At 40.6% G+C, this 25,792-nt stretch overlaps 1 long non-coding RNA gene across 2 annotated transcripts; it reads right to left on the bottom strand.

Annotated features, from left to right (window-relative positions):
* Nucleotides 1-23,248: 23,248 nt before the first annotated feature.
* LOC148779504 (uncharacterized) lies at nt 23,249-24,995 on the bottom strand. Of its 2 annotated transcripts, none has more exons than XR_016045549.1 (3): nt 24,932-24,995; nt 23,695-23,837; nt 23,249-23,593 (listed from the first exon to the last, which is right to left on the bottom strand). It is a non-coding gene; the product is annotated as an uncharacterized LOC148779504 (long non-coding RNA). The 2 variants fall into 2 exon arrangements; XR_016045548.1 differs by having other exon boundaries at nt 23,249-23,574.
* Nucleotides 24,996-25,792: the final 797 nt, after the last annotated feature.

Here is a 25,792-nt window from a genome sequence, read left to right as displayed (position 1 = left end):
CTCTCTTCACTGTTTTATGGAAGGTAAAGCAGTAAAATCAGGTTTTACCCCCTTTTATAGATGAGCGTTACACAAGCTATCCCACACAAGCTCAAAATGATGCTCCAGTCCTCGTCTTCAGAGGGCGATAGGTCCAAGCTGGGGGGGGGGGTCAAGCCCGAGGTCTGAATGCTAGTCGCTGCCGCCTGTGCCTCATGAACCTACTGCTGCCTGTTGCTATCGTTATTCCTTAACACCTTGCATCTAACACCACACGCTTCTCTAAAATATTGATTGCCATGCACATTATCTAAGGCTTAGTGCTGCATGCCTTACTCTTGTTAACGTCGTGCGCTTCACCAGAGGCTAATGCCGTGCGCTTCACCAGAGGCTAATGTCGTGCGCTTCACCAGAGGCTAATGCCGTGCGCTTCACTAGAAGCTAACGCCGTGTGCATCATCCATGGGCCTAAAGCCGTGCGCATCATCCACATGCTTAATGTCGCGTGTGAATTATCTAGGTCTAACATCGTGTGCGTTATTCAAAACCTAGAGCCTTGTGGGTGCTATGGCCCTGCCGTTTGTGGATTTCTCTCACTATTTGAGTGGAGCTACACTCAGATCTTATGACATGACCATCGTTCTACCACCCTAGGGTGTCGTCATATCTTTGGGAGTCAAGTCTCCAGTTATGGCTCTGTCCCCATGGAGTAACATTCCCTTACCACCTAAATGGTCTAGGTCCATGACCCTAAACTACATTGTCCAAACTATATGACCTTAAATTGTAGCGGAGGTCTAGTTGCTTGGCCTTAAACTGCATGGTCCTAGCTGCATGACTCTAAACTGCACAGCCAGAGTTCAAACTATATGACCTTAAACCGTAGAGGAGGTCTAGTTGCACGACTTTAAACTATATGGTCCTAGCTGCATGACTTTAAACTGCACAGCCGTGGTCCAAACTATATGACCTTATACTGCATGGTGTTAGTCGCATGACTTTAAACTGTGACATGGATGTACCTCTTCACGGGGTGTATTCCACCACTATCCCCAGTGGGGTTGCATCCAGGCTCCGGCCTGTCATTCTCAGTGGAGTTACATGCATACTATTGCTCATTATCCCTGTGGAGTCATATTTATCTCATTAATCCCTAGTGGATCCCCTTCTCATTGAGACACTATCTTTATCCTTCCACCGAGCTTTACTTACATGGCAACCCACCTAAATTGTCTAGGTGTACGACCCTAAACTACATGGTCCAAACTATATGACCTTAAACTGTAGCGGAGGTCTAGTTGCACGACCTTAAATTGCATGGTCCTAGCTGCATGACTTTAAACTGTACAACTGTGGTCCAAACTATATGACCTTAAACTATAGTGACTGTCCAAGCTATATGACCTTAAAAACTATAATGCACATCTTGGTCGCATGACATTAAACTGCTTTACACAGGTCCGGGAAGTATGACCTTAAAATTGCCCCCACACCCTTTACGTGCATCTTCACGCACGTTTTCGCTAATTGACTCATTCGTGTGCATGCACCATCTTCATTACTTCCCCAGTGAGTCAATTCACTTCATTGCCATCGTCCATCATTCCGCAGTGAGTCTTACCCGCGCTCACAAAACAACGAACCATTCCACCATCCATTTTCGTTGTCAGTTAGTAGGTCACCACTTTCCACCTTCCATTCATACATCATCCATTTCTCATAGGCAGCCTCATGACATCTCCTTAAAGTGAGTCAAAACCACCTCCATACTCACTCCGTGGCCTCCACAGTTTGCCATTCATCACCACCATGGTCCAGCTGTCTGACCTTAAACTATAGTGCACGTCCTGGCTGCATGACGGTAAAAGGCTTCGCACAGGTCTCAAAGGCATGACCTTAAACACACCCTCACAAAAAGGGAAAAAAAAGAAAGAAAGACATGACGAAGACCCACAAGGGAGTCATGGGTAAAAATGTCAAAAAAAAAGAGATTAAAAGTGGACAGGTACGGTCACGAAACCGTGAGTAAAAATATCCAAAAATAAAACCTGGGCACGGTAAAAACCCGAAAGGGCATTGTGAGCAAAAGCAGATGAAAAGGGTGGACGTGGCTGCAAGGTCATGGGTAAAAGAGCCCAAAAATAAAGGAGGTTAGTGAAAACCGTCTTTACGTTGCCACGTCCCTCGTCCAGGTGAAGACCCGCAAAGGGCGCTTGGACTGATAAGGCAGGTTGATGTAAGCATCGCAGCCTCAGCCGACACCCAATTGCCAAACATGCATAATTCTGGCTAACGAGGTCAACAAAAAAGCCTCAGCTATCAGAATCCAATCACAACACAAAATGGCTCACCCGGGAGTGAGAGCCTCACAAGATCTCCCAAATCAAAAAAAAAAAAAGTCCTTGAGGGTGAGGACGATGACCGAAAGAACCCTCCAAAATAAAAACAGTCATTGAGGGTGAGGATGATAATAAAAGATCCCTCTAAAAACAAAAAGATTCCTCGAGGGTGAGGATGATGAACAAAAGATCCCTCAAAAACAAAAAGAGACCCCGAGGGTGAGGACGATGACCGAAAGATCCCTTAAAATAAAAAAGAGTCCTCGAGGGTGAGGATGATGAACAAAAGATCCCTCAAAATAAAAAAGAATCCCCGAGGGTAAGGACGATGAATAAAAGATCCCTCAAAAACAAAAAGAGTCCCCGAGGGTGAGGACGAAGAATATAAGATCCCTAAAAAACAAAAAGAGTCTCCGAGGGTGAGGATGATGAACAAAAGATCCCTCAAAATAAAAAAGAGTCCCTAGGTTGAGGACGATGAATAAAATATCCCTCAAAGTCTATTCTCCCCCAAAGTATCCATAGATGGATCTGCGACAAATGCATCTGAATGTCTGAGCATCCTAGTTACTGCATTGCGTGGATTTCTCCTCGACGTTCACGTGGTCCTGTTGCTAGGAAGAAAAAATAAATAAAGCCAAAAGAAATTTTTCGAATGTTGTCCTTCTCGCTTCTCTTGAAGCACAACATTTGGCGAGGAATATTGTTTGAAGACATTTTTCAGCACCATGGGTCCCCGATGAGGAATAAAAGAGAGAAGTTGGTCAATAAAGCCTGACAAATAGTGGAAATTTCAACAGTCTCAGAATGGCCCTAGAATGGGCCAACATCTTCATAAGGACTCCTAAAAGCCTCCTCCCAAGTTTCGTCACATTCGAACATGTCCAAGGTAGTGCAGAAAAAGAAACAATTTCGACAGAATCAACCTCAAGCACATTGAAACAGACCCCTATAACAGGAACCCTACTTTCAGGGCATCAAACAGTCGTGAGACCTCTACCATTGGATCCGTCAAAGTTGAAACCCTCATAGGTCAACTTTCAGCTTAAATGGACACTCTAAAAAGAAGTTATGGGCAAAAGATCGAAACAAGAGGAGCCGCACACTATTCCCGTGTGGCCACCCTGCAACTAAACTCCATTAAATCACAGTCACAAACAGTGAACTTGCAACATTAATATCTCCCTCGTCTGAGATCGGATCGCACTCAAACTTGTAGGATTTATTCGTCTCGTTGAAACAAGAATTTTGGTAAGTCGTACGTCCTATGACGATGTCCAAGCAAGGAGAAAAACTAGAGAGAAGATCGTGATTTGAAGAAACATGTTGTAGATTTCGAGCAGTACCTCCGGTCACTTGAGCAACCAAATCACAGTGCCTGCGAGTCTGATTGATGCTAGACCAGTTGCATCGTGTGCTTGATGTCCATAGCTATCACAGGTCTGAACCCCGCGCGTGATGAACGGTTGGATTTTGCACAAGATCAAGTCAAAGTCATTGTAGATTCTGGCAGCCGGGATTTTAAATTCCGGTCAAAAGTTCAAGATTTTCAAATCTTTATTTGGGCACCAAATCACATCTCGTTTGTTGTAACGCGATCGTGGTGACATGCTCAGTGTAATTAGTGAAGAAATCAAACAAACATATCAAGATGAAGACGCACTATCTATCAAAAGTTTTCAAGATCAGTTCAAATTTCAAGTTACGTGATCATGCCTTTAAATTGTGATTCATGGAATTATTATCAAAATGATCGTAGCATCAAGCCCTACATGTTGTCAATCACCTTTTGTTCATTCGGATGCCGGATCGTCAATGGATCGTCCGAGAAGAATCTAGAATGTCCCTAGTTCTCAGTAGGGACTATTTTTGAATTTCTTTAATTGTTTGACAAGAGTAAATTCGTCATTTTTCACCTATTTTCTTCTTTTTTTAATTCAAATAAACTGTAATTATCCCCAATTAGGGTTAGTTTTGGGTAATCCACCCACGTTTTAGCCCTAGCTTATGAGTAGATGCTACCTCTCATTGAGAGGGGGCTTTTGGATTCACGAAATCATTGTACAATGATTCAACTTTTGATCAATAAAAATTAAGGCTTTCTTCGTGAGTTCTCTTGAGCACGTCTTGGAGAGAGAGGAGAGAGAAAGTTTAGAGCGGTACCCCTCCTATCTTCAATGTATTTCCTCTCTCTTCCCTTCTTCTCGCTCTTCGATTTTCGTTTTTTCTCCTCTTATATCTCTTCTTCTCTTTCTTCTTCTTTGTCTATCTTTTTCTTCTCTGCTGAGTCTTCTCAGAGGCCATGCACGACAGTGGCAGTGTCGAGCATGCCTCTTTCTTTCTTCTCCCTCTTGTGGTTTCGCAGGTCGTGTATGGAGATGGCAGCACCAAGCACAAACTTCCTTCTATTTCCTTCTCTCTTTATTTGTCTCTTTTCCTCAGCATAGTTCACGCATGGCGTTTGTCGTCCATATGCGTAACGCCATATGAAGGAGGACACAGTGAGCTGGGCAGTACTCAAGCAGTGGGTCGGGCTACCGTTTTAATTCCTAGATTGGTGCCACCGGTGGCGATGCCTGTAGCCAACCATAGACTATCTCCCTTTTCTCTCACGGGTCACAGACGACGATGCTCACTACAGTCTGCAGACGTGTCTCTGGCATCCTGCATAAGTGCAGACAGTGATAGGCATCCTTGTCCGTGGACATGTTTTCAATGTCCCGCACCTATCGCAGACGGCGATATCTATCGCCGCTTGAGGGGGTCTCACCCGTGCTTCGTGTTTGTCACAAACGATTATGCCTATTGCCGCCCGTAGGCCTCTTTCTTACGCTCTTTCCCATGTCTCAGACGGCGATACCTATCGCCACTCGCGAAGAGTCATTGCTGCCTTCTTGTGTTGCAGATGGGGATCCCTATTACCACCCGCGAAGGTTCATTGCCGCCTTTTTATGTCGCAGACGGTTATATCTATCGCCGCCTGTGAAGGGTTGTTGCTGCCTTCCCATATCACAGACGGCGATACCTATTGCCGCCCGCGAAAGGTCATTGCGACAGTGATGGCCATCGCCATCTGCAGTTCACTAGTCACCCCTCTGCCGCGAGCTGCAGTGTTCAGCACCGTCTAGGGGCCACGACACTGCTATTCCACAGCTGTAGGTGGCGATGCCTAACGCTATTGGGACCTTCCTACTCCTTCATCTCATGTCTTCTCTCCGTTCTCTTCTCTTCTCTGTTCTTCTATTCTTGCTCGAATGAAGGATAAACTTAGTCTAGCACTGCCATAGCGGTCTGGCTGTCGAGCAGTATTGTCGTCGTACTGGTCCAGAGTACCATGCCCATCTTGCTGCCACACCAAATTAGGACAGTCATATCGGCCTTGATTTCGAGTAGTATTGCCGTCGTGCTGGTCTAGAGTACCATGCCCATCTTGCTGCCACACCAGATTAGGACAGTCATATCGGCGTTGGTTTCACGTAGTATTATTGTCGTGTCGGTCTGAGTTACCGTGCCCTTTTTGCTACCACTCCGAGTTGGTCTCTGTACTTGTCCAGCAATCATGCTAGTCTCGTCCCCTTGTCAATTCTTCTTCTCTTTTCCCTTCCTTATCCAAATCCTATTTTTCATCACCCTAACTTCTCATCTTCTCTGCCATCTGAATGTGCACATCTGTGCATGTTCACCCCAAGACAATTGTTGACCCACTTGTCTTGCAAATTAACCATGTTAGTGCTTTACAAAAAACAATGAGATTGCAGGTCAGGGGAGGTGAGTTTGAACCAGTTGAAGCAACTGGGGGGCTTTTCGTTGTGATCTAAGAGGGCACCCATGCGAGTCAGCCCGAGTAAGTCACGGACCCAGGAAAGGTTGGTCCCCACCTCACGCATAAAATTCCTCTCTCACCAGTTTGGCAGCTGCCCTTATTCTATGAACAAGGCTCTCGAGGGAGCAGTCTCAGGTCCCGAGTTTTCCAAACCCAAGACACATGTCACCCAATCATCAAGATCCGGGGGGTGAGATCGAGGCATCCAACCACCCTACTCGAAATTCATACTTTTACAAACAAAATGAACATGCATCTAACAAGGCATGAAACATAAGATCTTAGATCCACTTACTTTGCTAAAGAAATCCAATTGCACTCCAAAAAGCCGAGCTCCAAGGATGGGTTAAAGTCCTTAAGGCTAAGGAAGGTAGGAGTGGGTGAGAGAGAGAGAGAGAGAGAGAGAGCAAAGACTTAAGGAGAGGTGAATAGGCCAAGAGGAGGAAGTGGCAGCATGTAAAATCCAAGTGGCATAAAAGAGACATGCAGGTGCCACTTGACACGCAAGAAGCATGCAATCAATCATGGGAGAAAGATTCTCTCTAGTACTGGAGCGCTCGGCAGTGTCGCATGTTTGACAGCATCGCACGCTCTGCTGCATCGCACGCTCGGTAGTGTAGCGCACTCGATAGCATCGTAGTCTTCTATGCATGGTGGCATCCTCTGCTCTTTGCTGTGCACGGCGGTGACCTCTTACTCTCTTTGTCATGCACGGTGGTGATCTCTCTCTCTTTGTCACGCACTGTGGTGACCCCTCTCTCTCTTCTGTGCATGGTGGTTTAACTTGTGCCGACAACTCGCCGTCGCACTACCACATGCTGAAAGGTCCTGGTCCTTACAAGCTTCGACCTATCCATTTGCCCAAGGTTGTTGCAAGGACCACAATTTATCCCAGTCCAGTGACGCGTAAGGCGATGGAGGGTGAGACAGAGACCTAGCGTCGTTTGGAGCATCGTCGTGCATGTTTAAGAGCTTAGCGCTGGCTGTGTATGGAAGACGCAGCGTTGGTTGTGTAAGGCAGACACAGCACTGACTGTGTAAGGAAGTCACAGCGCTGGCTGTGTAAGGGAGACGCAATGCCGGCTGTGTAAGGAAGACACAACATCAGTTGTGTAACAGAGGCGCAATGCCGGTTGTGTAAGGAAAACACAACGCCGGCTGTGTAAGGAAGGCGTAACGTCGGCTGTGTAAAGAGACCCAGTGCCGTCAGTGAAATGAGAGCAAGAAATAGCAATACCGTACGTGTCAGAGCTGCTCCGTATGTGTCAGCGCAACGTGTGATTGCGTTAGCCACAGTGTTTTCCAACCACCCTCTCCTTTTTAAGCCTTTTTCCTCCCTTGGGTAACACGATCTCCCCCATTTCCCAACTCTCTCTCTCTCTCTCTCCCTCTCTCTTTCTCTCTCCTGAATCTCACTGCTGCCCCTCTTAAGACAGTCAACTAGTGGAGCTAAGGAAGCTTGTGAAGGCCGTGAGTGGGGATCAAAGATACCATGGGAGTCATGATAATTGGGTTTAACTTTATGCATCCATGGTTATTGAAAGTAGATAAGATGATAGAATGAAAAATGTGAAGTATGAATGGGTGGATAGGAGATTGAAATTTTAGAATCATGTTTCTAAGTGCCATGACTGATTTAACCATATAAATGATCTTGTTATTCATGGAAACTCATGGAATAGCTCATTGCGAGACTTGTTAACATGAACAAGGTTCCACGCCCCAAGGGTACCTTGGCCATGAAACATTTAAGTGTTCTTTAAAAGCATGTTCACTTCAGAATACGAATTTCCAAAATTGTGACCCTCTTGGGACCCAACAAACGGTGTCCAAAAACTTTCCAATTGCCACCATTGGAAAGGTATGTGAATGTACTCAAAGTTGCATGCTTTGAGGTTTTTGAAATTTCCCATGGATTTTGAATTATGCCCCGAAATGCACGAATATATCACTGCGCACTGTTGCAGGGAAGATTTCCTGCAACTAATGCTCACCTTGTACTGAGCTATTGACCCATCAAATGCACTCAAATTCTTTCAAATCACTATCTTTGTAAAGGTTACATATTAGCTCAAAGTTTCATGTTTGAGGCTTTCCGAAACTCCCCCTAGATCGGGAGCTATGCTCTCGCAAAAAGGGGCATGTCACTGCATCAATTTTATGACCATGCGGCACTAAGTTATCTTGATATATGATAAATGTGAATTCCATATGATAAATTTCATATGAATGCTATAAAGATATGTGAATGATGTCATATAACTGCACTTTGTGAAAAAAAGGGGCCACGAGCTCAACATCGATGAAACGAGTGATAACAAATACCAAAATGCTACTAAGAAAACTTGTGGAACTGCCCTGTGAAAGCTTATGAAATGAATGTCTTTTGCTCAATACTATGATGTTATGATGAAATAGGATTCACCTGTATGAGCCATTGACTGATGTGAATGAATTGAATACTCGAACATGATGAATGGCCACTGCTTATATTGATATTGACCACTACGCAGTGGGACACTCACCGATAGTGGATATCGTTATGATATTGTGATGAATGGCCACTATTTATATTGATATTGACCACTACGTGGTGGGACACTCAACGGTAGTGGATATTGTTATGATGTTGTGATGAATGGCCACTGGTTATATTGATATTGACCACTACGTGGTGGGACACTCAGCGGTAGTGGATACTGTTATGATATTGTAATGAATGGCCACTGCTTATATGGATATTGGTCACTAAGCAGTGGGACACTCACCGGTAGTGGATACTGTTATACTATCGCCTGCTACACGATGAGACACTCATCGGTAGTAAGGAAAATGATGTCAACAATGTCCCTTAACTTGCATAATGATAGGGACGGGTTAAGGGAGAGGATAGAGGGTGGGCGCACCCTAGATTCATGAAATAAGATGAAATATACGATTGATGCCTTGCAAGGTAAGGGCCTATCGAACCCCCAATGCACTCTGGGGACCATGTGCATGTGTTGAGGGTATTACGAAGTGAACTACCCTACTTGTCATTACCCTCCCTTCTGTATGATGGTAGAGGTCTTAAGCAATGGGATTAGCTTAGCCTAATGGATAGGGCCTCTACGACGGGAGTAGGTGATTTAGGGAGTGAGTAGGTAATGATTGAATTTCTGAAATAAGCAATGTTTAGGATTACAAGGATTGAATGTTAATGATTTCACTGATTGAATGCTCATGATCGCACTGATTTAGTGATAACCGTCGTTTCAATGAAATGTTCATACTCGCTATCTTGACCTTAAATTCTTATATGCTAAATTATGATTTTATATTGATGGATTGAACTGTTATCGCGGATAAAATTACTATATATGCATAACACTAGACCTGCTTACTGAGATTTCGAGCTCATTCCACTAATTTTTTTCACCTTCTTATAGACTGAGAGCAGCAAGCCCAGAGTCGGGAACTCAGGTTGCAGTTGGGGATTCAGAGCAGCTACTTTGAGTAGGAGTTAGTGACTATATGTAGCCTGACTCTTAGCCCTAGTTGTAAATGTTTCATGTAAACTCTGTAATCATGGGCCTTGGGGCCTCAGACTGTATTGTAGAAATTTTGGAAAAAGAATATAATGTAATGTCTTTTGGATTAATGGACTTGCCAAGTTAGTTCTTTTTATTATTATAGTGTATGAATGAAGGTGTTGAGTCCACTCCAACCTGAGTAAAAAACGTAACATTGGATCACGAACTCGCACTCGATAACTCGTCGCTGCGTACGGTACGGTGGTCGAGGGCGGGGTCATGACAGATATGATATCAGAGCAGCCAGGATAGGATTCTTCACCTAGGGAGTTTAGGAGAGTCCTTAGATTAGTTTTGGGGTAGACAAGTGACTGGGTGTTCTTGTGACTAGGTTAAAAGATGCCGAGCGCTCGTACCCACAATACGAGTTCTAGTAATGAAAATACCGAGGCACTCAGCGAGTTTTATAGGACTCTGAGGGCTATGACCCAAATGATTAAGGAATCGATGCCAACCCAATCTACCCCTACACCAGAGCAGAATGAAAGTCGCCTCATGGAGAGGTTTAGGAGAATAGTACCCCCGACCGTTTTGGGGCATGGAGGAGTGGAGAAGGTTGAGAGGTGGAAGAAGCAAATGGAGATAATTTTAGAGGTGTTACACTGCTCGAATGAGAAAAAAGTTAGGCTAGGGGCCTTTATGCTGGAAGGGGAAGCAGAGTACTAGTGGGACTCGATGAAGTAGACTTGGAGGGAGACAAGGACAGAGGTCACTTGGGAAAACGTCTTGGCAACATTTGACGAGAAGTGCTTCCCTGATTCAGTCAAGGAAAGGAAGGAAGTAGAATTTATTGAACTCCAAGAAGGTAGTATGATTGTTGACCAATACGCCGCCTGGTTTACAGAGGTCTCTAGGTATGCGCCCCACATCATAAATACCGAGGAGAGAAAGGTGGCTAAATTTGAAAGGGTATTGTGACCAGATATCAAGAGTAGAGTGATGTTGGCCAATATAAATTCGTATTACCCGATGGTAGACCATGCCCTAAAGATTGAAAAAGACTGCGAGGATCGCAAGTTAAGGAAGGAAGGAAAAATGAAAGCGGTGCCGTTAGGAAAGTTTAGGAAGAAACCCTGACAGTTTTCAAGGAGAAACACCAGAGGGAAGCCATACCCACCTAACCCGAGGATCTCGAAGAGTCTTCTAAGCAATATGGACACTGACCAATGCCCGATTGGTACTTATTGTGGGAGAGACAACCACACTTCCGGGGAATGCTATCAAAAGAAGAATGTATGTCTGAAATGCCGCAAGCTTGGCCACTGGGCAAGGGATTGCCCTTTGACGAAGATCGAGGACCACTCGAAGGCCCAAAGGTGAGTGTTCACCTTCACTGAACAGGAGGCCAAGTCGTCTACCTCGGTGATCAGAGGTATGCTCTAAATTTGCGGCATTAAAGCTTGAACCTTAATTAACCTTAGTTCTTCTCACTCTTTTATTGCAACCCATTTTGCTTTCCGTTTGAATGTCATGCCTGCGTGTCTCAGTTCTACTTTAATAGTATGCACACTTGTAGGAGACTCTATGGAAACTGATAAAGTATATAGACAGTGTAAGATTACAATTGATGGGTGTGATCTACCAATAGACCCGATTCACCTGTATATTCAAGGCTTTGATGTCATTCTGGGCATGGATTGGTTATATACATACCATGCCACCGTTAACTACAATGAAAAGATGGTAACCTTTAAACGTCCTAATCAAGAAAAATTATACTTTGAGGGCATTAGGGATACTTCCCCTCTACACTTTATCTCTGCCCTTGGGGCCTCTTGCCTCTTGGCTAAGAGATGTATAAGGTATTTGGCCTATATAGTAGAGAATCGGGGTGTTCAGTCCTAGCTAGAAGGAATACCAGTGGTAAAAGAGTACCCTGAGGTATTCCTAGAAGAGTTGTCATCCCTGCCTCTTGTGAGGGAAATTGAATTTGAAATAGATGTAGTCCCGGGCACTGCGCCCATCTCTAAAGCCCCATATAGAATGGGTCCAACGGAATTGCAAGAGTTCAAAGAGCAGTTGCAGGAATTATTGGATAAGGGATTCATCAGACCTAATGTGTCGCCCTGGGGTGCATCGGTCCTATTTGTGAAGAAAAGGATGGGTCCTTGAGATTATGCATTGACTATAGGCAGTTGAACCAAGTGATGGTAAAAATTAGTACCCTCTGCTTAGGATTGACAACCTCTTTGACCAGCTCCATGGGGCCCAAGTATTTTCGAAGATTGACCTCCGATCTGTTTATCATCAATTGTGGGTCAAGGAGGGAGACATCCCAAAGACCGCTTTCAAAACTCGATACGGTCGCTATGAGTTTCTTGTGATGCCGTTCGGGGTTAACCAATGCCCCTGCCGTGTTCATGGATTTGATGAATAGGGTGTTTAGACCCTTCCTAGATGACTTTGCAGTGGTTTCTATCAATGATATCTTGGTATATTCAAAGATTTGGGAATGGCATGAACAACATCTAAGAATTGTCTTGCAAACTTTGAAGTCAGAAAGATTGTATGCTAAGTTGAGCAAGAGTGAGTTTTGTCTCCCCAGTGTGGCCTTCCTTGGGCACATTATTTCTAAGGATGGAATCACAATCGACCCCTCTAAGTTCGAAGCCGTACTTAGGGGAGAAAGACCAACAAATGTGACTGAGGTTTGTAGCTTTCTGGGATTGACAAGGTACTTCAGGCGCTTTGTAGAAAGATTCTCAAAGATAGTGCTTCCTCTGACTCGACTGAACGAGAAGAATGCAAAATTTTTATGGTCAGAGGAGTGTGATAGGAGTTTAGGAATTTAAGAAAGATTAGTCAAAGCCCCAATATTAGCCTTGCCCAAGGGGAATGAAGACTTTGTGGTTTATACCTATGCATCCCATAAAGGGCTCGGATGTGTACTCATGCAGAGAGGTAAAGTCATTGCTTATGCCTCCAGACAACTAAAGTCGTATGAGCAGAACAATCTAACTCATGACTTGGAGCTCGCGACAGTAGTGTTCGCGTAAAAATCTGGAGGCACTACCTCCAGTTTAAGGTGTTCATGGACCACAAGAGCCTCAAGTACCTATTTTCCCAGAAAGAGTTGAATACGAGGCAAAGAAGATGGATGGACTTACTAAATGCTTTTGACTATGCAATTGATTACCAACTAGGCAAGACTAATGTAGTAGCCGACGCCTTAAGTCGAAAAGCTGCTTTCTCTGTGGCACATTTGATGGTTCATGAAATGAAGCAATTAGAGGATGTGGTGCAGTGGCACCCATCTCAGCCCCGTAGTGAGAGGGAAGGAATGTTGTCGTGTCTAAGGATGGAACCCCAACTCCTTCAACGAATTCGAGCGGCCCAAAAAAGAGATCCTTAGCTGATAAAAATCCTTGAAGAATTGAAAGTGGAAGGAAAAGAAGATTTCTCTATGAGCAGTAGTTTAAGGACCGAGTATGTGTTCCTAATGACAAAAATATAAAAAGGGCTGTCCTGGAGGAAGCACACCAATCTCGCTACACGGTACACCCATGGAGTACAAAGATGTACCAGGATTTGAAAAAGACCTTATGGTGGAACAACATGAAGCGAGATGTGGCACAATTTGTCACTAAATGTTTGGCATGCCAGTAAGTGAAGGCAAAACATCATAAACCTGTTGGAAACGGGAACACAACACGATGGACTTTGAAAATGGGAACACATCACGATGGACTTTCTAGAATCGATAATGACTGTACAAATTGTCGCATCAGGAGTTTCCTGTTGTTGGCTGAATCCGCACTCATCGATACAAAGTGAGCCAAGTGTTGATGAGGGGAGCCTTGTCCATCAAACTTCAAGAATTTGAGAGGCTGATACCCTAGAGGGTATGAGACTTCATCGATTTATGCTCGCAGGTTCTCCATTTCGAGATTACGTATCGTTTCTACCGTTAAGGTGATGTTAGTTGCATGGGGAGGTCGATGCGGTGTAGGCTCGTGAATTGACCGATTCTCCATAGCCGGGTTTGACGATTGCTGCCCCGAGGGTAGCTTAGGTTAGGAGCTGCTTTGGTGGCTCTCAACGTTTCGAGCTTAGTAGCCTGCTCTAGAGTTTTGCTTCTCTTTGGGTCAGACTTGCCCTAAGGTGCTCCATTTCTTTGGCTTCTTGTGGGTCATTCCTTATGTCAGCTATCATTACGCTCACAATAGGGCCATACTCGAATGGTCCGGTGGACTCATTATCTGAGACTGGTGCGGTGAATTGTAGCAGCTTGAAAGGAAAAGACAATGTGGGAACAATAGGATCTTTCCTCACCTTGGATTCAATGCGGGTGATGTGAGGATTCTCAATAGCTTGATGACGTTTCGCCTTCTTTGCAGGAGGTTTGGTAGGTGGGGGGTCCTCATAGATGAGATGACATCAAAACCCAGAGCCATCTTTCCCATGGGGGTTTCCTTATTTCTGTCGAGCTTCTTGGTGGTCGTTCCGATCATATTACAAGGCCATATTTTGAGAAATTCATCTCCCAGATCATGTGAAATCTTCTTCCAAACTGATCCGAGCTCCCAACCTTGTTGTGTCCATGCACTGTTCATATGACGCTGATTTGCTCAAATGGCTTCCCTTGCTTTGTCAAGGATATACTGAGTAAGAACTCCACGCGTGTGCTTGAGGATTATCTTAACATGCGCCTTTTGGGCTTAGTTGTACTTCTTGGACTCCGCCTTGGGGATACGGGGAGGCCTGCAATCATCCTGCGTCAAATTGTGTTCATACCAGGCGATTTGAGAACAAAATGTACGTGGTAATAATTTAGGCGGCTTGGCATTGCAAGGATTTCTAGCCGCTGACCAATGACTATCATGTGAATCGGGTGAGTTAGCATTGTGGAAACGCTTAACTGACAGCATACGGGTTGCTTACGACGATCGAAACATATTAGCATCAAGAGGATTTCTAACCGCCACCCAATGAATGGGCGAGTTAGCATTGTAGAAATGTCTAAACGCTATTATATGGGCTGGATATGGTGACCTGGACGAATTAGCATCACGAGGATTTCTAACCACTGGCCGATGAGTATCAAGCAAATCGGGCTAGTTAGTGTTGTGAAAATGTCTAAACGCCAGCATATGGGCTGCATACAACAACCTGGATGGATTAGCATCATGGGGATTTCTAACTGCCATCTGATGAGTATCATGTTAATCGGGTGAGTTAGCGTGACGGGAGCTTCTAACCGCTGACATATGGGCTGCATATGGAGACCTGGACAGATTAGCATCACGAGGATTTCTAAGTGCCAGCCGACGAGTACCATGCGATTTGAGCGAGTTAGTGTTGTGGAAACGTCTAAACGTCGACATATGGGCTGCATACGGTGACCTTGATAGATTACCATCACGAAGATTTCTAACTCCCAGCCGATGAGTATTGTTGATGGCTGAGCATGGAACACGTATGATTAGCAGAAGGAAACAATAGCCTTGAGGTGAATGAATGGAGGGCTCAGATGGCAGGGGTCGTGTAAACCTTGCAGGAATGGCGTGGCTGCTCTTCTTTCATGTAGGAAGAGCCGGGCTCTCGAAATGCGGTGGATGCATTTGTCTTAAGACATTGCGAGCCATAGCACCGTTGCCGGCTTTTGTTTGCGGACGTTGGTTCGGGTAAGTCAAAACTACCCTCAATGGTCTACTACCTGGGACCAAGTCCACCCGGGGCCGAGATTTTGGCATCGTCTTAGCCTTCGAAGTTCTTGACTTGGCTTCCTATCCTACAGCCTCTGCTTTCTCACCACACGGGCTAGCCACAGTTGTAGGGAAAGAATATTGACCTTTGATTGGGGAGGAGCGCAGCAGAACTTTCATGGTTCCCACCTGGAAGGATGTAACTACTGCAACCATTGTTACCTCTAATATCTGTGATTAATGTAGGGGTTCGCTCGTCAGGGTGAATACAGAAGACACGAGAGTAGTGTGGAAAGGATCGTGAATCAAGACATATTCAGATAAAGATATTCGACTTCCTAGACGTTGCCATAGATGAAAGGTGAATTACTCCCCAGTGGAGTCACCAGATATTTGGACGCTCCGAAATGTGGATGCTTATAGAAAGTGGAACGTTTAAGTAAACATTAGACTCCAAGTAGAATAGTAAAGGACATCACATTCGGGGCCAAATTCACCCATACACTTCATATCAGAAACACAGGCTTTATATTTATAATGGGCACTGAGCAATTTCGGAGGTTTAATCCCTCGCTATAATTTACATTGACTGAAGAAAAAAAAAAAAGCTGAAAACCTTTGATTCTAGCTTTGAAACCTATATATTCATTTCTAAAGCAGAAAATACATACATAATAATAGGAAAATATAACATCAAGATAATATCGGCCCATATACCTGTGGATAAATACAGGGAGGTGTTTTCCTTCGAGTCTAGTCTTTCTAAGAGAACGGGTCTCAATTGAGTCGTAGGAAATGATTCTCTCTCTCTTCATATCTTGAATATCACTCTCTTTCTACTCTTGATTCTTACTGAGGAAAAACCTCTCAAGAACACTTCTATCTCCATCAGACTATGTCTATTAGAAATGTGCGACCACTCTTCACTCGAGAAGTCCATTTTTTATACTGCTAAATTATGGTTGTTTAAGGGATAACCATGCTTTTCCCATCTTCGAATTTTCACCCTCCATCTTTATCTTGAGTTTATCTACTCATTTGAATCACAAATCTTGTAGGACACAGTCCTTATCTTCATAATGTTGTTTACCTCTTTTGTTTATCTTTTCACACAGTTGATCTTATTGCTGGGTTGTTCCCACATATACAATCATTGGCCCTTGTCTTTGGAATTTCAAACATTCGAACCTCATGATAACGCAAGAGCAGAATCAGGGATTCGTTAATATCATCAGTGGGTTGCAACCACTTCTGTTGTTCCAGCTCAATCCATGCTATGACTTTTAAGGGTAAAAAAGCAAGGAGCCAAGAATTCAACGGTGCTGATTTTATGAGAGAATTCCTTGTTTCGAAGAAACAATTTTTTTTTTGTTGTAACTGATTTATCGTACGATCCATAAAGCATTTAAGGCTTCAAATGCCAAAAAATTATGCTGACGATGGGTTAAGCCATCTCTGGGCAGCTTGAGACTGCCGTTGAGGCTAAGATGGGTTAAGCCATCTCTAGATTGCTTTGAGGCTGTTGTTAAGACTGAGATGGGTTAAGCCATCTTTGAGCAGCTTGAGACTACCGTTGAGGCTGAGATGGGTTAAGCCATCTCTAGGTAGCTTGAGACTTCCATTGAGGCTGAGATGGTCTAAGCCATCTCTGAGCTGCTTGAGATAATCGTTGAGGCTGAGATGGGTTAAACCATCTCTTGACAGCTTGAAACTATCGTTGAGGTTGAGATGGGTTAAGCCATCTCTGGGCAACATGAGACTGCCATTGTGGCTTAGATGGGTTAAGACATCTCTAAGCAGTTTAAGACTGCCATCAAGGCTGAGATAGGTTAAGACATCTCTGGGCAACTTAAGACGTTGTTGAGACTGAGATGAGTTAAGCTATCTCTAGGCAGCATGAGACTACATCTTCAATAATCTTAGTCGAATCTCAAAATCCATAGACTAAGCCACGCTTGAAGTATCGTCAAACGAAGCACACTTGAATAATACTTATTTGTGAACCGTACTTATTCTTGACCATCTTCTTTGAAGATAATAATCCATCGTATGTTCCCTGCATGTCTTCAAGTGGTCGTTCTTAGTCTTGCATTGGGACTAAATAATTATACTTTCAAGGACAAAGTATGGGCTATTCGCAGCTCAATCATTATTAAGTGTTCACTAGAATGTATCTGATGTTGTTTAAGATAAAATTACACCTAATAGAATGATCACCTGGTGCTATTAAAACCACTATTGCACTCATCTATGGGACAACATTAACTCCCTATAAAGTCCAATTGTGTCCTAGGTGAAAAGCTTCCACCTATAGCCTCCCAAATGATTGCTTGCATGTTTATTTAATAAAATTACAATCATATAATGATTCTATCTAATGGAGAAATCGAACATGCCATGTGTGTAAAGTGTTTGCTCTAATGTTCTTGTAGTATACACTTTATGCCATGACCAATTGTTGACCTTATATCATGTAAGTAGACTTTGCTATTGGCTCATCATGTTCAAACTATGCATATAAGATATTGTGTTTTTTATTGAAGATGAATATCGAAGATGAAGTCATCATGTGATTTGAAAATGATGAGGAACTTTGAGTGAGTAATTTGTATTGAGTTGTAGTTGAGAGCAATGTTTTTGAGAATTATGATACATTTTGTAACTTTGTTGTTGGGACTTAAAAATGACCTATTATAGTTGTAATTTCTATTCTTTTTAAGGTTTGTATAAGACAAGCTTGTGAGATGGAATTTGTATATTATGGTTTTGTATTGAAGGGTTTTTGTATGTAAAACCTCAAGGTTTCAAATAATAAAAAAAATTTAAATTGAGTATCTAGTCCCTTGATCTTATACAAAGAACAAGATTGTCTAATGGTTAGGGATGTCTAAAACTCATAATCTTGCGTTATCCATTGATGAGGTCAGAGTTGTGCCTAGAGTGTGCTAGAAGGACCCATCGAATAAAGTTCTTGAATGGGGATTGAATTATCATCAAGGAGAGACCTATAATTCATGTACACAAATTGTATCTCCTTCATTTATTAGCAGATTTTGGCAATTCAATCATGAACCCTTGTAAAGAGCTGTGCTCATAGGAACTATTGGGTTGGTTTGAGATAGTGCAATGAGATATAGTTTCTAAAAGGATGGAGTCCTCGATATATTTATTATATTCCTAACTCTATGGAACTAACTCCCATAAAATATTCTTGAAAATTATTATATATATTTTAATTATATTTTAGATAATTAAAATGAATTTTTAGACCTCACTAGGTATTTTATTTGATTAAAAAATGATTTTTAAATAGAAAAAATTGTTTTTCTGGATTTATTTTAATCAAAATATTTAGTAGCTTTATAAAATTTTAATTGTTCTTTATTATGGTCGGGGCCCATTGGGATATTCTTGGGTCGACCCCATGTCGGGGCATAGAGCCCACAACGGCATATGAATGGGATGCCCCACTTCCCCCTTTCTTTCTTATTTTTGTGGCTTGCAAAAGAAGCCATGCACCTTTCTTGAAATTTATGGAACTTTTTTTGTAGATATTTTTATCAATTTCAAATGGGAAAGTGTAAGAGAATATTTGAAATTGATTTTCATAAAGATAATAAATTCTACACAATATTTGATAGGAATAGAATTATAGAAACAGATGGATAATGCTTCCATTTGATTCATTTTAATTACGATGGATGGTTTAAGAAATAATAGATAGGACATCTTTAACCCACAAGTCTCCATCATCAAAGATCAAGATTGAGTCTCCTAACAATGGCAAAACCCTAACATAGGTTTTAGGAAGAAAAAGATACCCCAAGGGGATCACATGCTCAAGCCAGAAGAGGTGGTACACCCTAGCCCATACGGTTTGAGTAATAGTCATGTTTTGATCCTTGGTCTAGCCCTATCTCATATCATGCTCTCTGGTTGTATTGCCTAGGCTTCCCAAAGTTATGACACAAGTTTGGACCTATATCCTTGCGCCATTAGAGGATGAGGTCCAGAGTAGGGTGTGCGAAGTCCGTAGAAGTAACCCGAGGCAAGGTATATGGTAGTGTTTTATTTCATTTCTTGATTTTAAACCATGCATTATTTAATTCTCATATTCATGCGATGAATGAGATTTTGTTTCGATGGCAAGTAAGTGAGACTCCGTGGCATTCTTGTGGTTTTATTTGATTCATATATTATATTAGGACACCTGTAAGTCATTCGGTTCGTAAAAAGAAATAGAAAGAAAAATTCTGATCGGTGTTTATTTGTACAGGTTCGATAGTCCTACTTTCAACTAACTACTATTAAGTACTTCCTATTCTACCCACAAATCTCTACAACCAAAGAAGACAAAAATAATCCCTAAACCTAAAATTCTTAAAATAAAAAAATGCAAAAACCATTAAAAATAAAAGAAATCATTACATCATTCTTTGAGGGTTGGAAGAAGCTCAACATCGATCTTATGGATTTTGAAATTTCTCCCTCATTTTCTTCTTCGATTTGTTCGAACCTAAAATTGTCACCCTTTTCTTATAGAAATTGTTGGACCTAATCGAGTAGTTTCATGATATGCTTGGAAAATCAATTGTGACTCTAAAATTTCTTGCACCTTCCACCACTTGTATTTCATGCCTCTCAATCAACTCAACTTCCAGAGAAAGTTGTGGTGTGGGATAATGCTTGGATTGGTGGGATAATGCCTCTTGTATTTCATACCTCTCAATCAACTCACCTTCCACCACTTCTACCTTTTCACGTTCTTCTTCCTCTTGTTGCAATCTAGTGATAGTTCCACTTTACTGCAGTGCTTTGCCAATTCGTTCTATTAGGTCTTATTTGTTTCTCTCACATTTTTTATTCTACCACTCAAATATTTGATCTATATTCTACATAACTAAATCAGTAGTTGTTGTCAATGACATTCTAGTATTTGGATCTCAAGGCTTTGATCTTTTGGCTCTGAAATCAACTGATGAAGGGAGGAAATAATAAATAGAAAACGATAAAAATAAATAATTAAGAGAATATACCCTCTCTCAAAGTCTGCAAGGAAGTCCACCCCAAATATTTCTTCACAAGATCCAAAAATTTATTTCTTCTAAAAATTACCTAATATAAAAAGTAGATCTTCTTTCTTTCAAATATAAACTAAAAATTAATAATATAAAAATAAAAATAAAAAAACCCAAAAAATAAACTCCCTCTCTCTCCCTCATTTTCTCACTCATTCATTTCATCATCTTAGGAAATAACCCCCCTTCTAATCATGTAAATATTATTTCCAACACTTCTATATCACTATTCACTTGAATCCCTTAGATTTAGGAAGCCCCAACAATCTCATGCACCACCTTATCTTCCACCTTAACAAAATGCATCCTAAATAACTCCCATAGAAAACTCCCTACTCTACCATCAAATCTTCTTAACAAAAATAAAATAAAAATAACGCAAAACCTAAAAAATCTAAAAATACAATAATTAAAAATTTTAAAAAACTAATTCCATCATTGGATAGGAACCTCATTGATGGAAAGCTCTTTGAAGAGCAATACACATCAAAATTTGAGCTTATTTACCCTTGAGGATAATCAAATATGGTAGAATCTTTTGGAAAGAAACTCGCTATCTATCGTTAATTGCTCATGAGCTGCTAGAGTACGCCCACAATGTGGTCTTTGCCCAAAAATCTTGTGGTCCCCAGATGGTAGCCCAAAGATTATCAAGGGGTTCCTTTGTAAATTTGGGGTCATTTTGGGCTTGGACTGCACTCCTTCAATGGTCTTCAATTTTGTGTGTTCATATACTCGGCCTCTCGATATTATAATGACCTTTATGCTGGAGGGCACCTTTAGGTCACTCTATATTAGAGTTCAGATTCCTTTAATGATCATTCGGGGCAGGTTTGATCAAAGCAGTTTTAAAACTCGGCCAAGGCAACTCGAACTCGGCCTCAGCCTATAAACCAGACGAGTTTTGGTTGGTCAGTTGTACATAATACTTTTGAAGTTTAACTATAATATTATCACAACCTCATATGAAGTATGTTAAGATGGCTTATTGGTTAGCCCTATGGAGTAAAGTTTACCCCCGTTATGGGTTACAAAGAGGCCTTTGTACATATGATGCACTAACCATCACACCACTCTTACATTGTTTGTAAATGAGGTACTTAAAATATATATTAGTTGAATTATGTGTGTTGCACATGTAATGAGGTACTTAAAATATATATTAGTTGAATTATGTGTGTTGCACATGTGCAATTACTTGTAATAGATTAACTAAATATTAAATGATCAAAGAGATTTATTAATAAAAAATTTGATTAATCATGAGTCACCCCTTAGATAATAAGAAAATTAAGATCTATTAATCAAAATTTTGATTAATCATGAGTCACCCCTTAGATAATAAGAAAATTAAGATCTATTAATCAAAATTTTGATTAATCATGAGTCACCCCTTAGATAATAAGAAAATTACTACGATAATATGAAGTAGTTATAATTAAAAAGATAAATTAACAAAAATTTATAATTTATTACAAGTTTTACCCAAAATAAATATGAGAAATTTTTTTATAAAATGACAATGATTTTTAGTTAGTACCATTGTCATTGTTAGTATTACATGAGGATCTCTTCTCTCTGAGTGGAATGGATTATTGTCATTTGAGAATTGATTTGATGATAAAGAAATAATATTTGTTATTGGTATAGAAAGGCCTTGTGAAATATTAGTTTCTTAATTTTGAGATTGTTTGTTTTGCATATGTTGATATGTCTTTTCCATCACTCTCAGATGATCAATGGAACATAAAGCTAAACATTCATCTTTGTTTAAAGAACTCCTACGAATTGAGTGCTTTCTAGGGTCACGGTCCATTTCCTATTATTACATAGTTACTACAAATTTTGAATATGTATTGAACACTAATTCAATAATTCATACAAAAATAAAATAGGAGTGATTTTTAGAGTTATGATCTATTTCCTATTATGTAATACCACTACAAATTTTGAACATATGCTGAATGTGTGCAATAAATGCGACAATTATTATCGCACATAAATATTGCACTACATAAAAATGAATATATGGGTGTACGCATTGGTTAGTGATTTTGTCAACTATTTTATTGAATATTATGGCAAACAATGAGAAAATATATAAAAAAAATTATTTTGTTATTTTATTCGTACTACTACTGGCGCATACCTTTAGGGAGGAAATAAATGACCATTTTTTATTCGTATGATCGAGAAGAAGCTATGGAGCGAGGGAATATGTTAGGTTTCTTCATTTCCTGCAATTGGGAAGCTGTTCAAAACTAAAATGAGATCATCTGAAAGCAATCCCTTTATAGTACAAGGTGGGCACATCATACAATTTTAGAAGTTACAATCCCTTCATAGTGAGTCCAATAACCAATCGCTTCATAGTCCACAAAAGCATAGAAAGAAAACATGCAAAAATTCTAATAACATCCTTATGAGCCCTCTCTACAAATTCTAATCACAAAAAGAAACAATAGACTGATCATGGATCAAGTTTGACCCATGATTGCCAAGATGCATCCCGGCTTTGCATAACGATTGAGTCACTCAAGTGATGTATAATTTAAAATATATATTGTGATAATGTGTCTTTATAACAATGTAAGTGATGCATGTAATAATGTGAGAGGATATATAAAACACACAATCACAATGTAAGCATAGTTATAACAATATAAGAGATATAAAAATAATAAAAGATACAATAAGGAAAAGAATTTGTAGTCATGAATTTAGTCAGAAATAGTAAAATTTATGAAGTTGTTTAAAAAATCCACTAATAAAATAAAATATATATAAAAATAAATTAATGCGAATATAGCAGGAGAGTCCAATTTTAATAACTAAAAGTAAGACATCGTTTATTCCCAAATATTGATTTCAAATTAATCCATTATATAGAAATCATACGCACTCTGCATTCGTATAAGCCGTCACTCTTCATTCATATAAGCTGTGTTTGGTCACCTCCTTTGCTTTCCAATTTGCTCTGTTGTTTTCCAATGAGCTCTGTGCAGCTTTGCAGTAGTCCCTTAGGTTGTGTTTATTTGTCTTTGTATGTTGTTCACCTAATGGAGAAAAGCAATGAGCTCTGCGCAACTTTGCAGTAGTTCCTCAGCTTGTATATATTGTTCTTTGTATGTTGTTCACCTAATGAAGAGAACATTTCCTAACATCCAAATATTAATGAAGAAAAGAAAAATGAAAAGAAAATATCTTAATGTAAAGGACCATAGGTGGGGAGACAGGTATTACTGGAGAGAAACTTACTGGAAGTAGAGATCGAAGAAAATCCTAAAATTTCTGGAGACAATCTTTAATAAGTGCAGAGAGGGGAGGGCATCTACATATTGCAGGATATCCGCCACGCTATTCTACGACTTCTTCTAAGAGAATATTGCACTCATTCCTGGCTATTGGTCATAGAAATATTTTTCAATACTTTGGTCATAATAATATTTTGTGATAGTTTTGGTCATAACAATATTCAGCCATATTTTCGATCGTAATAACAATCAGAAATAGATATTCACTCTACTTTTTGTTTACTCACTGATAAAATAATTGATGTACAAGTAGAACTACACTAATAAGAGGGTAAGCATCACAAAGTATCCCATAGCTAAAAATTTAAGCCCACCATAATTTCAAGAAAGCACCAAATTATTGAAGGATGTTAATCACTTGCAAAGAAATTAATGTGATTCCCAACCTGGATTGCTCAGACATTGTTATGAGAGATTTTATGAACACAATATATGAAACCAACACCAACAACTCAATTTAACAAAAAAACAAAAAGCTAAAAATTATAGAAAACTTATAATTGATATTGATTACTTAGTGAGGTAGGCCAAAGCTTCAAACCCCAATTTTTCTTTTCAATGGCACCGTATATACCATATTAATTTTACATACTGCTACTGCTTCCATAATGCAGTTAACAAAATCTTCTACATAAGACTTGACTTCATCTATGCTTCTGCCTTGGAAGCATGCATAGTTGTAATTGTTTCCCCCAATCTACCCAACCAAAAACATGGACTTCTTCTCGTATTGCTTGTAGTCTGTCCATTCAAAAATATGAGCGAGATGTACATAATAGAATCAGGAAGAAGTGTAAATAGAGAATCATCTTAAGGAAAAAAGCTAAAAATTAGAGAACAATTATAATTGATATTAATTATTCAGTGAGGTCTGCCAAAGCTTCACACCCCAATTATTCTTTCCAATGGCACCATATATACCATACAGTATGTATTGATTTTACATATTGCGATTGCTTCCATAGAGCAGTTAACAAAACCTTGTACATAAGACTTTACTTCATCTATGTTTCTGCCTTGGAAGAATGCTCCAATCTCCCCAACCAAAAACATGGACTTCTTCATGTATTGCTTGCAGTCTATCCATTCAAAAATTTGAGAGAGAAAGACGTGCATAATAGAATCACGAAGAAGTGTACAAAGAGAATCATATTAAGGAAGAGGGAGAGAAAGATAATGACCTGATCACAAAGAGAAGACAAGAGGTGTCGAACCATTCGAGTTAAAACGGAAGGGAGCACCTTCACAAAGTCCCATTTCATGGAGATATATATTACTTATTATTACGATACCTTTGAACCTTTGAATTTTGAATTCTTTTGAATTCAAAATTCCTCATTTGAATTTTGAATAAGGAATTTGGTTGTAACAGATTTGATTTTGTTATAACTGATTTTATCCTCTTTTTGGCTAGGATCGACTAACTCGACCCTCTCTTCTGCAACTCTATATATACTATCTGTATTAGTTCAATAAATGCATTCAAGCTTCAATCAAAATTCACATGGTATCAGAGCATGATTGAAGGAGAGGGAAGAAGCAAACTAGATGAGAGCGACATTTGCCTTCTACCTGTTCTGGGATTTATCCATTGAAATTTATCCATGGTACATGCCCAATCCTTCAGAGACGACAATATATGAAGCCCACAAATAAGGATACGTCTCTGGGTTTTCTCTGATCTTCTTGTACGGCTCTTCCACACTGTTTCTTAGGTTAAACTCTACAACTTCTGATGCTCTTTCCCCTTTCTTTTCTTCACCCAACATTTGTTTCTCCCTCTGCAGAATTACTCTCTCACTCTCTCTCTAGAACGGAGTTATTCAATCTTATTCAATCCATCTACCCATTTCCCAACTATTCCTGTTTTGGTTGAGGAATTCATCTCCATGATCTTTTTATCCATCCTTTCCATAGCAATGTCCACATGTCATTCCCAATGTGCTTTGGCCTGCCATGAGCTGCTTTGTGGATGTAATATTGGGCATTTCCCATCACTCACAGCATACGAGCGATGATCGCCAATGGGACAACTGCTTCCA

The sequence above is a fragment of the Amborella trichopoda genome, chromosome 12 (genome assembly GCF_054954075.1).
Source record: "Amborella trichopoda isolate Santa Cruz 75 chromosome 12, AtrichopodaSantaCruz75HAP2 v2.0, whole genome shotgun sequence".
Taxonomy (NCBI): domain Eukaryota; kingdom Viridiplantae; phylum Streptophyta; class Magnoliopsida; order Amborellales; family Amborellaceae; genus Amborella; species Amborella trichopoda.
The sequence above is the reverse complement of the archived record's forward strand: the minus strand, read 5'-3'. Positions and strand labels throughout refer to the sequence as shown.